This window comes from Rhamphochromis sp. 'chilingali' (assembly GCF_963969265.1).
Source record: "Rhamphochromis sp. 'chilingali' genome assembly, chromosome: 1".
In the NCBI taxonomy this organism is placed as follows: domain Eukaryota; kingdom Metazoa; phylum Chordata; class Actinopteri; order Cichliformes; family Cichlidae; genus Rhamphochromis; species Rhamphochromis sp. 'chilingali'.
The window spans coordinates 1,681,078-1,692,324 of record NC_137929.1 but is presented as its reverse complement, the minus strand read 5'-3'; the positions used below and the strand labels follow the sequence as shown (position 1 = coordinate 1,692,324).

At 39.8% G+C, this 11,247-nt stretch overlaps 1 long non-coding RNA gene across 1 annotated transcript; it reads left to right on the top strand.

The window, feature by feature from the left end:
- Positions 1–7,732: 7,732 nt before the first annotated feature.
- On the top strand, positions 7,733–9,625 carry LOC308399317. Its single transcript, XR_013972123.1, has 4 exons — positions 7,733–7,789; positions 8,374–8,553; positions 8,759–9,420; positions 9,537–9,625. It is a non-coding gene; the product is annotated as an uncharacterized lncRNA (long non-coding RNA).
- The last annotated feature ends 1,622 nt before the right edge of the window (positions 9,626–11,247 follow it).

Sequence of the window (11,247 nt, the reverse complement as noted above, 5' to 3'; positions counted from 1 at the left end):
GTAAACGAGGGCAGATGAGCAGCAGGTGTGTCCTAAAGGAGAAGGCAGGGGCAGAGAGAGACAAGGGGAGGGGCAAGACAACACCACGCCCACACACTCCCACAGCCTCACAGGATGTAACAATCAATAACATGAGCTTCAGTCTTCGTGGTGTTTCTTAAATGAAGACTCTCTCAGTGGGTCAACAGAACTTCTGGCACAGGACAGCTGTGATGAAAGAAAGGGAAGAAGTTTCTCCAAACCTCTGGACGCAGGAAACCCAGCTTGGTCCTGATGGTCTCCCTCACTAGTTTCTCTCCAGGGTGAATGTAGCTGTTGATATAATATGGACTCTATTATTAAATGAAAAGACCAAATTAGACTATACTACTGAAACGTTCTGCTGATGTTTTTAAAGTCTCCATGTTACCAGGCTGTAGACTAGAGATTTAAACAGTTTTAGATCCATTACACTCTTATGTTAAAATCTCAAAGGACAGCATTATATTTTTGATATTAACAGTAACTCTGGGCCTCTGTGGAGTGTGCAGCTGATCTCATCGCTGTCTAAAAATGGATAAAAAAACATAAGTGTTGAAGACTATTAAGAGTAGCAGGTGTGTAGCATCGCTAACTAGCTAGCAACAAGCCTCCAACACAGTGCGTATGCTAGTGGCTAATCTAACTAACGAATTAACAACAGAGTGATTTTAGAACTATACGATGATAAACTGTGTGTCTTTTTTATAACAGTGACATTTACCTTAATTAGACGAGTTCTCAGTCGCGGTAAACCAGCAAAAAAACTCGAGCAGCCGGGCTACGTAGAAAGTGTAGGGGGGCGTGTTTGCGGTCACATCCAGCGGGTGTGTGGGCGGGAGCGTTACACAGTCGCTCCACCTCAAGTCACTAATGTGCAGACTCTGGCTCCAAATTTGCAAGATGGCAGCCTCCAGAAGTGGGATATTTTGGCATCATTTTTGCACAATGGGAGGAGGCGGGGTCGCGTCGTACATCTTTTATACAGTCATTGGTTTCTACACTGGTTAGCAGGCAACCGTCTGCTGGAGGAAACAGTCTGAGTCACATGACTCTCTGTGGTGGAAATGTCACTTCCTGTTGGAGCGGAGCAAACTCTTTGTGATGCAGTTTTTATAAAATCAGACGTTTACGTGTTTAATCTGTGTCTAAACTCCACCTGTGATAAATAATCTATCAAACCAGCTGTGACCTCTCTGTGAGTCTGTGGGTATAAAGACTCAGAGTCTCTCCATCAAGCTCAGGCCACAGACAGAGAGTCAGTGAGGGGAAAGCTGGGGCTCCTCTCCACCTCCTCCACAGACTGATGGAGGCAGGAAAAACTGCCTTCAGTCATCAGGAAGTAACAATGACTCGGAGTTCAGCTGCTGACCATCAGCTAACTCTGCTCCTGCTCTCATTCAGACTCTGATCACAGACTAACAGGTCATGGCGGACACACTCGGCCTCGTTGGTCCAGCTGTGAGTCCGTTACCATGAACTATGGAGCGGCAAATTTGTGCTGGAACTAAGCTGCACACAGCTGATGTTAGCCAGGAAACATTACACACTGTTAACATTGCCTCAACACGGAGCTTCACACGGAGACGATCAGCATCAGTCAGAGACACAAAGTTCAGGAAGTGAAAGTAAACTTTGAACAGGAAGGAAACAGCCAGAGAGCCATTTGACAAACACTCTGTGACAGCTGCTGTTAGAACAGATGTTACCATCATGTTAACAGATCCTGCAGCATCACATGGCACAAACAGCAGTGTGCACATTTACACATGTGGAACAGGAAGGTCATTAATACCTGTCTCTGTGAACACCTGTCTGAACAGGAGCTGCACTCATGAAGCTCCAAGTAAGACTGAGTTTAAGACAGAAACTTAAAGACCAAATATTCAACTTCCTGATCCAGGATTCAAAGAGGATCAGCAGAGTTGAGGTGTTGGAGGATTGGATGTTCCAAACACAGCTGCAGTCAGAGAAACAGATGCAGAGACAGACGAACATCATGTGCTGAAGATCAAACTCTGTACAGACACAGGAAACAGCAGCACCGACTGTGATGCTCTCAATGACCACGTTCCTGTTAAACACAGTTAGCAAAAGAAAATGAAAAAGAGAGAAAAGCTTAAATAAATTGCTGATTCTTACAAATTTACTTTAATAAGCCCCACGCTCCCGTACCGGGGGCAAAAGACATGTGTGGTATCCACAGAAATCTCTGCTAAAGTCTGATAGAAAACATTTCTACAACCACCAAACACACGAAACAAGCAATGATTAAAAGAGTAGTTACATAAATGCCCAAAAGTCCATAAACAAACAAAACCAAACAGACTTCATGTAACCGGCTAAAGAAAGGCTAGTTAGCTCCCAGAGCTATCACCGATTCCAAACACCAAGTTTCACCGCACTCCGACTAAAACTCACTGAAATAGTTCCAAAAGAAGACCACAAAAACACACAGCGGCGCAAATGTGCTAAGACAGATTTCCTCCTTTTTGCCAGTACCTGATAGCATCGTGATTATCAGCAGCTACCACGGCTGCATCAGAGCCACATCCATCAACAACTGCCATTATAGAGACTGAAAATGTGACGTCAGTCCAGGGTAAAAGCGCAAAGGATTCTGGGAACGAGTGGCAAGCGGTACTAGTGCAAGCAGGCTTTCACATGAAAACAGTCACACAGCGATAAAAAGACACACAAAGAATGGCAAGAAGCTGTTGTATTATTAAGTGCAATAGTCGCATGACAGCCACAGGAAGCCGACGGGTAAAGAGATCGGTTTTTATCGGATTGCGTCGTGGAAGAGAAATTGTTTAATCCATGTTTCCGAAGTAACAAAGAGCTGACAGATGGCCTGGTTTACATCTGTAATGCCAAAAAAATCCACCAGAAGGCGCTGTGAATGTAAACGGTTGGCTCTTCTTATACCTCTCCCAAACAGGAAGTCAGAAACAAAAAAAAACATCCAACATATTTTCAGTGTTTTTGATTAAACTAAGATAAGAAGATATAATTTTGATATATGATAGTGTTAGAGGACTTACTAAACAGATGTATGTCACTTGACAGCATTAAAAAAGTGAAATTAAATATTTAATTTTTTTTTTTAAAAAGTGGTCAGCCGAACAGTTGATTTGTCCCTTCATGGTGCTAATGCTAACATAACCTAAATGTTATTAATGTTGATTATTTGCTATAAAATCATTGTTTATCCATTGCTGTTGATAAATCAAATTAAGTGTTAATTTGATTAACATGATCCAGCTCTCCAAGACCACAGAATAAATGCTACACCTTAAGACCCCAATGACCAAAACCACAAGCAGATATGCTTGATTTGCACTGTTTTTTTTTCTCTTTTTTTAAAAAAACAAAAATGATTTTGCACAGTAGCATTCAATCAGAAGTGGCCTGAATGTGAGTATTTTGTGCTGTAGCACATTTTTCACATTTGCAGATGAAAAAACGATGTATTTTGTTGTTTGATATTATACTGTCCTTTGATGGAATGAAAACAGCAATGTTCACTGGCATGCTGCTAGAAATAAACTGTATCCAATGCCCTGGATAGGTTTTGTTATTCGTTTAATTTTAATTCGGCACTTTATTTAATTTTTTTCAACTGTATTATCTTATGTACTTGTATTTGCATGACACTCAACCGTTTGGTACAGATCAATATTTTAAAAACTACAGGGTCTATTGAAAAAAATGATTGTGGTTATTACTCACCCAACTCAATAAGGAATGCAAAAAAGAAAATTACATTGCTTTTTTTCTTGGTGAGGACCTCAAAGGGCTAAGAAACCTGGCCTTAATCACAACGTTTTAGCTAATTATAGGCCTATTTCCAAGCTGCCTTTAGTTTCCAAGGTTTTAGAGAAAATTGTTTTTAGTCAACTGAAAGATGACTAGATGATAACGGCATCCTTGAGGTTTTTCAGTCAGGTTTTAAAACCCTTCCTAGCAATGAATCTGCATTATTAAGGGTTTTTAATGACATCCTTCTGGCATGTGATTCTGGTAACCATGTTGTTCTTGTCTTGCTTGACCTAACTGCTGCTTTTGACACCGAAGACCACAATACTCTAATTCCTCAATTAAGTGATGTGGTGGGTATTGGTGGCCGTATTTAAAATACAAAATATGAGTAACTGTATTCCGTTACAGTTACCGTTTAAAAAGGTGGTATTCGGAATACAGTTACTTTGTTGAAATAAATGGATTACACTGCGGTACTTTCCTGTTTCATATTGTCGCGGGTCAGGACTGTTTGGGTTTTGTTTGACAGCTACGTTCTGTTGTTCCAAGCGGCAGTGTTACGGTTGCCATGGTTACAGGGTGATGCTCTCTCTCTGTGCGTTTCCTGGGTGAGAGAGCGCCTTTTTGTTGTTGCTGTTGTTGTTGTTGTGCTAAGCTAACAGGCAGAATGCTACAGGTATAGCTCTAAAGAATGTAGCATCATGGGCAGTGTAGTCCGTGCTGCAGGGAGAATGGACCGTCATACCCGTTATGTGTCTGTGAGCGCGAGGAGGGAGAAAAAGGAAAAGTACGAGCTGTCATCGAGCAAAAACGGGAGCTGGAAGCATGTAAATATAATAATAACCACTGCAGCCAAGAAGAGAGCCTGAAGAGCCCAGCTGTAAGTAAGCTATTAAGACTCGACTGTACACCGTGTTCGTGTTTTCCTCCGAAACAATAAATTCCGTTGGAGCAGCCTTTCAACGCCTCTCTCTGTCTCTCGCTAGCAAAGTTGACCCAGACAACAGAGTAAAGTTAGTTTTCAGCTACTAGCCCGACACGACGTATTAGCTTTACTACGGTTCAGAGCCGCGGACCTTCAGTAATAGTAATAAATCACAGCAGTAGTACATTCATGTAGTTGTAAACAGCATGATAATATGTTAAGTAATCCAAAGTATTCAGAATATGTTACTCTCATCGAGTAACGTAATGGAATACGTTACAGAATACATTTTGGGGCATGTATTCTGTAATCTGTAATGGAATACATTTTAAAACTAACCTTCCCAAAACTGTTGGTGGCACTGCACTCAATTGGTTAGGTTTATTTGTCAGAACTTTCTCTGTCAGCCTTCTCGGTTCCAAATCATCTTCTGCTCCTCTGTCATGCGGCGTCCCACAGGGTTCAATTTTACGCCATTGCTTGTTTTACTGTATTTATTGCTTCTGGGTTCCATCTTTAGAAGGCATGGGATCTCATTTCATTGTTATGCCGATGACTGCCAAATTCATTTGCCACTGAAGCAGAAGGGTGGCATCTCCATAAAACCTCTCATGACATTAAAGCTTGGTTGGCTCTAAACTTTTTAAATTTTAATGAAAAGAAAACGAGTTGTTGGTGTTTGGACCCACTGGTCCCTGTGAGTCCTCCTCTGTAGATTTGGGAATCCTGGTAGTTTATTTTAAACCTGTTGTTACTGATCTTGGTTTTAAGTTGGACATGATTTGAAATTGGACAACCAAATCAGAGTGAAGTCTGATTGGTGAAGTCCAATTTTCATCATTTAAGGCGACTGGCAAATCTTTTCTTTCTTTCTTTCTGCTTTTATTTCTTCCCACCTGGACTACTGTAACGCACTTTATGTGGGGGTCAGTCAGTCATTGCTCTCACGTCTGCAGCTGGTTCAAAATGCTGCTGCACGACTCCTAACAGGAACTTGTAAAAGAGAGCATATAACCCCTGTGCTGGCCTCCCTGCACTGGCTGCCTGTGTCTTTTAGAGTTCATTTTAAAATTCGTGCCGTTTGTCTCTAAATGCTTTCACAGTCTTGCCCCGCTTTAGCTCTCTGAGCGTCTTCATCTCCACACACCGTGTCAGTCTCAGGTCAGCTGACCAGCTGCTCCTGGAGGTACCGAGATCCAGGAGGATTTTTTTTTCTTTCTTTTATTTGGCTTTTATTTATACCTTATGTAATTTTATTGGGGGGGGGGGGGGGGGGGGGGGTTGGATTTCACAAGGAAGTCAAACAAAATGCAGTAATTTGTAAAACATGCTGCTAAACACAGCAGTAATACAAATTATTCCACCTGCTGAAAAGTGGATCTAATGTGGGCGGACTCACACTTAGCAAATAAACCTGTGATGTGAGAATGTAATCAAACTGTTGATCAGAGGCAAAGTAATTTAAAGTTTATGATGCTATCGTCTAATGTTAGCTGACATGATGTTAGCTTGTAAACTTATGTTGTTGTCTGGGTCTCATGTCTGATCTGATGATAATAACTGTGACAACACAGAGATTAAATAAAGGACGTTGGTGGGACTTCTTATGTTAGAACTACAACTTCAGTTAAGGAGTGAGACGTAAGGTGACAAGGAGAATGAAGAGAATGAGAAAGAAGTAACTGGGAAGAGAAAATGAAAACAAAAATTTGAAATGATCAAATTTGTGTTAACAGATGATGGTGATTTTAAAAATTCAAGTAATTTAAAGGTTTTATCCTATTTGTTGTTGTTTTTTTCATATTCTTCTATTTGCAAGAGGTTATTAATAAAACAGGTTCTCTTTCTGGTTTCTCTTTTTGGACGCACTCTCTACAGCTTATCACATCCAAAATGGCGGATGTCAAGTACAAAACCTCGACAGAAACAATCAGCAAGAATTTTAGCATCAGTCCAAAATAAAACTGTCCAACTACAGAGTTTTAAAATCCAACTAAACTATGAACAGAGATCTTTTAAAAATAAGCTATTGATGAGATGACAGTGGTAACAAAAACGTACACATCCGCGCACACAGACAAAATGGCGGGAGAGCGTTTAACGGTCGACCTCATGAGTCCGTTACCGTGAACTATGGAGCGGCAGATTTGTGCTGGAACTGAGCTGCACACAGCTGATGTTAGCCAGGAAACATTACACACTGCTAACGTTACCTTCACACGGAGCTCCACACGGAGACGATCAGCGTCAGGCACAAACACCAAGTTCAGAAAAGAGGAACTTTGAGCAGGAAGGAAAGAGTCAGAGCGGCGTTTGAGGACACGTTTACAACCACGAACATCAGAATCTGTCTGTGCTGCATTCAAGTGCAAGTTGGAAACTCACTAATCTCTGTCATGTTGTCCAAAGATGATTTATTTCTGCTGGTTTTCTTGTTTGAAACACAAACATGTGTCAGCACTTTGTTGTTCTTCACCCTGCAGCATTTGAATATTTCAGGAGTAAACTGATCATAAATTCATGAAGTCATGACTGAAAGTGCAGACTGAGAGTGGATCACATGATGTTTGAGGTGTGTCATGTGACATGTTCAGTATTGTCACACATGTCTAGATTGTCCCTGATATCATAACTGCTCAAACACTGATGATTATATTTGAAGAATTATTCCTGATGGCAGCAAAGTTTGAATGGAGCTCTCTGTCTGTGCTGATTTGTCGCCCTCTGGAGGTCAAAGCACAAACTGCATGATGTCACTGTAACCACCACAGAGACAGGAAGTGTTTTTATGACTGAAACACTGAAATGATGCTAACGGCTGTCGTTAACTGATACATACGGTGGCCCTGAGAGGCCAAACGGACAGCAACTTCAGAAAACACTTGCAAAAAGAAAAATGCTGCTAAAAGGAAAACGCTGCAAAAAGAAAAGCGCTGCAAAAACACACAAAGCACAACGGAAATAGGAAAAAAGAAAACGGAAATGTTCCTGGGGAGACAATAACCCGACGGACCAGTTGCACGAACCAAAACATGCTAACCAGTGCGCTAGGACTGGGACACACTTCAAAGAAGTGGAGGAGAGGTAAATGTGTTGTAATCTCATGATTCTAATAATACTACAGATAAATAGGTGGTATTCAGAATACAGTTTTTTGTTGAAATAAATAGATTACACATCATTATTTTCCTATTTCGTATGTTAGGCTATGCCCTCTCTATTTTTTGTTAATTCCACTCTGGTGTAAACCCAAACAAAACAAGCATTAAGAGGTTCTTATGCCTGTGTCTCAGTTTCACGGCCCATGCCACCTCTACTTGCGGCAGTATAATGACATGACAAAATATTTTCAATAATTATTGTTCAAAAAATTATTTAATATGAAGGCAATAGGCAGAGTATTACAGGCATAGCGATAAAGGATGTGCCCTCATGTAGTCCGTGCTGCAGGGAGAATGGACTGCCATACACGTGAAGTTTCTGTGAGCCAGGGAGTGAGGAAAAGGAAAGTGGAAAAGTATGAGTTCTCACCTAGCAGAAAAGGGAGATGGAAGCATGTAAATATAATAATAACCACTGCAGCCAAAAACAGTGCCTGTATCTATTTTTTTCACATTTTTTTCCATGGTCAAAATTACTTTATTATAATGAATTGTCTTTATCTTTAGCTGCAGATGAAAATGAATATTTCTACGTTGGAAGAATGATTGCAGTTTCCATTGTTCATGGTGGTCCAGGGTTGTTGTTTATCTCCAAACTTCTTTATGTACCTTGTTGGAAAAGACAAGACATTCGAGGCACCAATTGATGATATACCAGATGAAGAAATCAAGAAGGCTCTACTAGAGGTAAATTTATGATGTTATGATTATGACAAACACCAATAAATGCAAATTTTTAGTTTTAGTTATCCACTTAACATAATCTTGGTAACTAACTGATGCCTGAATTGATTACGGATTGTGTAATCCAAGACTGTTACATCGCACATTAATAGACAGCATGCAAAGGATGTCACTTGTATGTGTGTGTAATATATATTTTTCTCTTTAGATAAAGAATGCAACATCTCTAAGTGAGCTCCGAGTAATCTCAGAAAAACACTCAAGCATGCTCCAGACAGCAGGATGCTTTCGATTCATGAGGACACTGGAGGATAGGAAGAAGGTAGTAGCGGATTACATTCAGTGGTACTTCATCTACCGAAAACATCTTTCCATCCAAAGGTATAGAATTCAGACTATTATGTGCCCATTTAACGAAATCTTTTCAGAAGAATAAATTGTTACTTTTTTTTATTCCTGTGAAATTTAAAGGATGGAAAAAACATATTCTAAATGCAAGACCTTTTTCAGGAGGACTTTTTTTTGTAGCAGGATGAGTGTCTTAGCTAGATAAGAATGTTGGTTACTTTCTTAACACAGTAGTTTCCGATGTGAAGTTTTGCTTTCTTGTACAAATAACATTAAACATTTTATTAAAAATTAGACTGTTTTCTAGTTTCAGAAAGGGTCTAGCAACACTCGATTTTCTAAACGCCCTGGAACAGCATCCTTCACTCTTCTTCTCATTCATGTGCTACACTGAGACCAGGCTGACAGCTGATCTTCTTGAGAACATCTTCCATGTGCAATTTGGTCCACCTGGCAGCTCTAGGCGTCAAGAGGAGACAAGAGTACTAAGCTACTGGCAAGACTATCTGCTTTCTGTAGAAGGTATTAAATTTGGTTGAAAATGTTGAAATGAGTACATTTATGTCAGCAAAGTGTAATGGCCCCTGTTTCCTGTTTATTATCATTAGAAATAACTTTTATTCTCTTTACATTTTCAGAGAGAAATGGAAGTCTGTCTCTTGAAGACATCCTTATGTTTGCAACTGGACTGAGAGAACTTCCTCCTGCAGCAATTCAGCCAAAGCCACAACTTCTTTTCCAGACCACTTCACGCTTCCAGACCACTTCACGCTTCCCTGTAGCAGATGTCTGTGCAAATACTATCAAAATCCCAGTGTTACACAGTTATGAGGACTTCCAAGAAGCCATGGATTATGGCATCCAGAACTCTCCTGGGTTTGGGCTTCCCTAAGGTCCAAGTCCTTTTGCTTTTAAGCCACATTTATGGTTTTAGCAAACATTTGAAGTTTGTGATTTTAAAATCTGAAAATTTTGTTTCTAATAATTTCTGTAAATCACATAAAGTTTAATGCATCGCAGAAAGTTCAATCAGGTTTTGGAATTTCAAAAGCATAGTATCATAGTGGGACAATTGAACAAGTTAGACATATTTCACTGTGTTAAGAAATTGCCAATGTAACAAAATAAAACATTTCTGAAGTATTCTAATGTACTGAGACACGCTAGTATAATAACACAGGGAAAAAAATCTGATAAATTCATTTAAAAGGCTTTATTTAATCAAACACTTTTGTGTTTGATTAAATTTTTTTGTAAGATGTGCAAGTTGTTCTTGGAGTTAGAAAAAGAAAAACCCACATAAATACAGGTCTCGCTGAATGCTTTTGTAAACCTTTGTTTGTAAAACAGATCTCCAAATTAATCAACGTGTTTGTTACAACACCTAATTAAAAGGAACAAGTTATTTTGTACAGTATGGTCTTTTGATTTCTTCAGGTAGAAAGCGTACACACTGAAAAGTTGACGGTAGTGAAACTATTTATATAAAAACTTTGGTACTATTTTTTTCAATACTCATTAAAGTTGGTTTGTGACAATTAGTGTCAGTGGTAATTGTACTCACATCTAGCAGATGATTTTACATTGACCTCTAAAGTCCAGTCATATTTTTGAGTGTTATATAATTTTCAACTGCAGTAGTCCAGTTGACTGGTCGAGGGAGCTCACTCTGTCTTTCCAAGTTTGTGAAATGAACCTGGAGATTGTCGTCCCCACATAGACTGTACTGAGCAGGTAGAATGTCATCAAACTGGTGCAGGATTTCTTGAGGCACTTGGAATCCACACTCTCTTCCACCATACCTCAGGTCAGTTAGAAAAATGAACAAATTCAGTCACTTCTCCAGGTACTATCTTTCAAGGTTACAGCAAAAGCGCAAAGTCAATCTTATAATTAAAAGTCAGTTCTGGAAATTGTGATTTTAAAGAATCTTAATTATGCATATATCTACATTTGTCATTTTTAGTCAAGATGTGATCCAAAGTTAAAATATGATTGTCTAACATTTTTTTTTTGGAAAAAAATATAAAAATAAAACGTAAGTGCATGAAGTCAGAGAACAGAACTAATGGCAAAACACAAGTGGCCATCCACTGTAGACGGACGGCTACGGTTTCCCGGTATTCATCCCCTGGCAGCGCCACCCACTCCTGACAGTGATACTCCACTCTATAAATCAAATCCTCCCGGAGCTCAGCGGAGGGGTTGTGAGTTGCTGGGTCCATTACTGGTTGCGTCGTACTGTCATGAACAAGCTGTGTGGAGGCAGAAGAGGACCCAAACGCAAAACTCACGGAGACAGGAACTGAACTCAAAATTACTGCTTTATAGTGATGTGACGTTCTGTAT